The sequence below is a fragment of the Mus caroli genome, unplaced genomic scaffold (genome assembly GCF_978045245.1).
Source record: "Mus caroli unplaced genomic scaffold, Mus_caroli_1 scaffold_1, whole genome shotgun sequence".
NCBI classification, from domain to species: Eukaryota; Metazoa; Chordata; class Mammalia; order Rodentia; family Muridae; genus Mus; species Mus caroli.
In genome coordinates, this window is record NW_028227256.1 from 2,310,085 (window position 1) to 2,316,084 (window position 6,000).

A 6,000-nucleotide genomic window follows, 5' to 3' on the forward strand; every position below is an offset into this window, starting at 1 on the left:
TTTTCTAGGACGTGGTTTCCGTCCTTGTATTGGTTTTTTTCTATTATTATCCTTTGAAGGGCTGGATTCGTGGAACGATAATGTGTGAATTTGGTTTTGTCGTGTAATACTTTGGTTTCTCCATCTATGGTAATTGAGAGTTTGGCTGGGTATAGTAGCCTGGCCTGGAATTTGTGTTCTCAAGTGTCTGTATAACACCTGTCCAGGCCCTTCTGGCTTTCATAGTCTCTGGTGAAAAATCTGGTGTAATTCTGATAGGCTTGCCTTTATATATTACTTGACCTTTTTCCCTTACTGCTTTTACTATTCTATCTTTATTTAGTGCATTTTCTGTTCTGATTATTATGTGTTGGGATGAATTTCTCTTCTGGTCCAGTCTATTTGGAGTTCTGTAGGCTTCTTGTATGTTCATGGGCATCTCTTTCTTTAGGTTTGTGAAGTTTTCCTTTATAATTTTGTTGAAGATATTTGCCGGTCCTTTGAGTTGGAAATCTTCATTCTCATTTACTCCTATTATCTGTAGGTTTGGTCTTCTCATTGTGTCCTGGATATCCTGGATGTTTTGAGTTAGGATCTTTTTGGATTTTGTATTTTATTTGATTGTTGTGTCGATGTTCTCTATGGAGTCTTCTGCACCTGAGATTCTCTCTTCCATCTCTTGTATTCTGTTGCTGATGGTTGCATCTATGGTTCCAGATTTCTTTCCTAGGGTTTCTATCTCCAGTGTTGACTTACTTTGGGTTTTCTTTATTGTATCTACTTCCCTTTTTAGGTCTTGGATGGTTTTATTCAATTCCATCACTTGTTTGGTCTGGTTTTCCTGCAATTCTTTAATGGATTTTTGTGCTTCCTCTTTAATGTCTTTTACCTGTTTAGCATTGTTCTCCTGTATTCCTCTAAGTGTGTTATTAAAATCCTTCTTGATGTCCTCTACCATCATCATGAGATATGGTTTTAGATACAGGTATAGCTTTTCCAGTGTGTTGGGGTGCCCTGGACTGGGCAAAGTGGGAGTGCTGGCTTCTGGTGATGGTGAGTGGTCTTGGTTTCTGTTAGTAAGATTCTTATGTTTACCTTTCACCATCTGGTAATCTCTGGAGTTAGTTTTTATAGTTGTCTCTGTTTAGAGATTGTTCTTCTAGTGATTCTATTACCGTCTATCAGCAGACCTGAGAGACAGGCTCTCTCCTCTGAGTTTCAGTGGTCAGAGCACTCTCTGCAGGGAAGCTCTCCTCTTACAGGGAAGGTGCACAGATATCTGGCATTTGGATCTCCTCCTGGCCGAAGATGAAGGCCCAAAACAGGACCTTTCCCAGAAGCTGTGTTGCTTTGGCGGGTCACAGAAACTGTCAGCTTCTGTGGTGCACACTCTCACCTGTGCAGACTAAGTTCCTAAGTTCGGTGGAGTCCCAGAACCAAGATGGCTTCTGACGCTCCTGAAGCAAAGGGCTCCTGAGCCAGGCAGACACCTGTCCTCTGGCCGGGAGGGTGGCCAGATGTCTGGAGCCCGAAAAGGGTGCTGCCTCAGAGGCTCTGTGGCTCCCGCCTGTCACAGAAGCTGTCAGCTTCTGTGGTGCACATTCTCACCTGTGCAGACTAAGTTACTAAGTTCTGTGGAGTCCTGGAACCAAGATGGCTCCCGCTGCTCCAGGTCTGTAATTCTTTTAGGTATCAGGATTACTGAACTCATAAAATGAATTTGGCAAATTTTCTTCTGTATCTGTTTTGTGGAATAATTTGAGGAGTATTGGCATTAAATCTTCTGTGAAAATCTACTAGAATTCTGTGTTAGAACCATCTGGTCCTGGACTTGTAACTGTAGTTTTTGGCTACTTTATTGGGTTCTTTTATCTACCACCCTTCTGCACCCTAATCCCTTTCACTGTCTCTTTTTTTCTCAGCGCTCTAGACTTTCATACCCTCTCAAAAGTCCCTGTAGTACCAAGGATGTGTTTGTGAATTCCGAAAGACCAATCAAGAGCTGATAAAATGCAAGCAAACCAGGATCTTTATTCACAAGCTCAAACCTGGGTCATAACTCACTTGCCAACCCACAGGATGGTTCTAGTGGATAATCTGGACAAGGTTTTATAGGAAATGACAAGCAAGGGGTGGATGTTTCTAGTCTGGCAATCATCTAATTGGGGTGCTATTGTAGACTTTAGCATAATTGCCTTTTGCTGAGAGCCAAACCATAAACTTAACTTCTGCTTTCCTTCTAACTGGCAGTTGTCAGGCAGGAATCAAAGTTACTTTTACCTCAAACTGGGCCCCCTATTTCATTTCCTGTTAAAGGCCACAATGGCCCCCAAGTCAGATGTGTACTAGGCTAGATACCCACTTCTTGACTATATAAATATCCACTTAAAATTAGACTTGGGGCTGTACCCTCCTGTTCTGAGATTGTGGTGTGGCCCATGCTCGAGCTTGAATGAAGAGATCCTAGAATGACTGCATTGGAATGGGTTCCTTGGTGGTCTTTGGGATTCACTAACACTTCTTGGCACAGCATAATTGGTTCAAGATGAACTCTTTCTCTCAAAACAGGCTGTTTCAGCTTTTCTTTGAACCTGTCTCCCTGCATGCCCCTACTGAAAGAAAATTAAATTCAAGGTCCATGACTCATGTGGCTTGCTAGTTAGGAGGGCTTTTGGGGCCAAGGGCAAAGAACAAAGGATGTTGCTGTTAAGCCATTCCAGGAACTGGCTAGCCATAAAGATAAGAGAGGCATACAAGGACATCCGGACTATCTCAGCTGTTACCTTGCTCTGCGTGTAAAATTTGCTCATGTTTAAACTGTACAATTGTGTGTAACCGTGCCAATTCTTCCTGTGCCCCCAACTTTTTTGTATATAAACCCCTAGCTTCTGAGCCTCATGGTCGACTCCTCTGTCTCCTGCATGAGATATATGTTGGCTGGAGCTCCATCATTAAACTGCTTCATGTGTTTGCATCAAGACGGTCTCTCGTGATTCCTTGGGTACGCGCCATCTCAGGACTTGAGTGGGGGTCTCCCCACTAGGGCCTTTCATTTGGAGGTCCCACCGAGATTTGCGTGACACCTAGGAACCCTGAAGACCCCTTGGAGGTACGTTTGTGTGAGTCTTATTTGTTGTTTGTTGTCTGAGTGTGGCCCTGCTGAGTTTGTGTTTGATTTTGGTTTTCTGGCAGCCGCCACTGTGGGCCATAAGGACCCAGTGGCTGCAGAAGGAGATGTCCTAGGGCCGCAGGCTGCAACCCTGGAAGACGTTCCACAGGTAGAAGGGGGAGGATGTGGAATCCCACCCTGTCAGGAATGGGGTAGATGTGTAATCCCACACCATGTCAAGAAAGTCAGGAGGACCTGGCTGTTGTCTTTCAGAATGAAGGAGACAGAGTGCTCTTTTCTACCGGGAAGGGAGTGGGTGCGGAATCCCACCTGCTCTGCGGACACGTGTGTTTAGACATACTAGTGTCTTGTGTCTTTGTTTTGTTTCTGTTTTTTTTTTTTTCTGATTTATATTATGGAATAGACAGTGTCAACTCCTTTGTCTCTGACTGTAGACTATTGGACTGACATTAGTTAGGACAAGATGATACAATTTGTCAGTGATAGTTAAGAAAAACAACTCAGTGCTGCTTTCCCACAGGCAGGCCTGTTCCCCAGTGCCCTTGGCCCACATGGACCTGGCAGTGCTGGCAGCTCTCTGGGACGCGGCCACAGCTCCGAGCCCAGCTGCCTGAGCTTGGCCAGACTGGGGACTCCTGACTTCAGCTGTGGAGCGCAAACCTTCTGGGTTGCGTGTTGTTCACTTCTGGGTTCTGCAGGTGCCACAGTGGCGGAGGCTCTGCGCGGCCCAGTGTGCTGGGCCCCACGAGCAAGCTACGTCTGATAGTTCGATTTATCCACAACCAGCCATGCACTTCACTACCCGCGGGATGGGTGGGAGGAGAAGGGAAGAGGGGCAAGGCCTGTGGGGCTGCGCTGGCACCCGCTGGGCTCCCCAGGACTGGCTATGATGCCAGCTGAGGCAATCCACGAGAAGGGCCTGGCTTGTGTCTAGAGTTGCAGCTGCTGTCCCACCCCCAAATGTCCGCCCCCCCCGGGGGGGGGGCTGCTGGTTCCTCCCGCTCCGAACCCCTGCGGGGTTAGACCTGCCATGACCCAGAGCCGTGAGCCGACCTACCCCACCCCTGACCCTGGCCTGCCACCACCAAGACGGATGGACAAAGAGGAGGAGGCTGTGAGAGTGGCCGGCCAGGAGCGCTGCGTGTTCACTGCCCTGGCTGCTTCTCATACTTGCCTAATTATGTTTCCCTTTCCCTTGCATTCCACCTGCCTGTCTCCAGGCTTTGGCAGTACCAAAGTGCCTCTTGTTAGCAGAAAAAGTGCTTTCACTTTGAGATGTCAGTGGCCCAACACCACCATGAGAGCTGGGCTCCCTTCCCTGTCCCATGTGTCTTCTCTTCTCTGGCGCCCCACCTTGAGCTTGGAACAAGTCTGTTCCAAGATCCAGTGAGAGAGGCATCTACCCACTTGGGGCTTCTCCTATCCCAGGAAAGGAGCACCTGCGAGTCTAACCACCAGGCTCTGATAGAGGTCTTGTCTCTGTGGGGCTAAAAAGTGCCCCAACAATCTGACCAAGGTAATAGGAAATTACAGAAGTCAGAAAAAAGACTGTAACTCAGATTCCCACCCCAACTACACCAAGGCAAGTAAGAGAATTTTTGGACACCACTGGCTTCTGCAGACTCTAGATACCTGGGTCGGCAACCTTAGCTGCCCCATTGTACCCCCTAACCAAGGAAGGGGAGGTGTTTGTGTGGACCCCAGTGTGAGGAGCCGCCCTTGCAATCACCATTAAAAAATGGCGCTGATATCCGGTGTTCTGACTAGTAAACAAGTAGTCTGCGCATGTACAGGGGTAATTTTCCATGCCTTGTGCCCTGCCTGTCCCGTGGCATCAACTGGGCTGATAATGAGCAACCAGTCAGGGTGAAACATGTCTCCAACCGCTCTTTGTGGGTTATAAAAGGACTGAGTTTCCTGTATTCGAGGTCTTCCTGATAAGTAAGCAATAAAGCTTTGCCGTAGAAGGATCCGTTTGTCCAAGTGTGTTTTGCTGGCAAAACGTTACAAGGACATAGTGGTGCTGAAATACCGGGGACTATATTATCACCAGGTGCCGATAGAAGACCCCTCGTTTCACACGGGGCGGGTTCAGAACTACGGGACAATACAGCTCTACAAGGTATGGCCTTGAACTTTCTCCAGCGTTAGAAGCCTTTCTGTTCCTTTTCACAGGGCTCGTTCTATTCTTTAGATTGCGTACAGTTTCCACAGGAGGAATTGCTATCTAGTGTTCAGACGAGGTCAGGCAAGGTTAGAAAAAAGGCAAGAAGATAGCATGGGAGCCTCCCACTCTGTGGTGACTGCCTTACAGTCGGTCCTGAGGCAGCGTGGCTTGAAAATCTCCACCAAGACACTAGAAGGCTTTGTAAAAGAGATAGATCACATAGCACCGTGGTTTGCATGCTCAGGGTCCTTAACTATCCCCTCTTGGGAGAAACTCGGGGGAGATTTAGTTAGGGAGCAGGAGAACGGCAAACTTAAAGCAGGAACCATGCCATTGTGGAAGCACATTAGATCATGCTTAAAGGATGAGGAATGTCAACAAGTAGTTAAGGCAGGGCAGAAAATTCTGGACGAAGTTCAAGAAAGCCTATCAGAGGTAGAGCGGGAAGAGAGAGTAGAAGCAAAGAGGAAACATGGTGCACCAAATAAGCATACAGGCCTTTCCACGGGTCTCGAACCTGAGGAAAAGATTATGTCGGGGAAGAATACCCGGGGAGAGATAAGAAGAAAGGAGGAGAAAAAAACAAAAGAAAAAAGCTCAATCAGCTGAGGTCCCTAGAAGAGGGAGCCTATACCTGCCGCTAGATGAGTTTAAGGAGCTAGCTCTTAGCAGCTCAGAATCAGATGAAGAACTTGAGGAAACAGACTTGGAGGAGGAAAAAGCT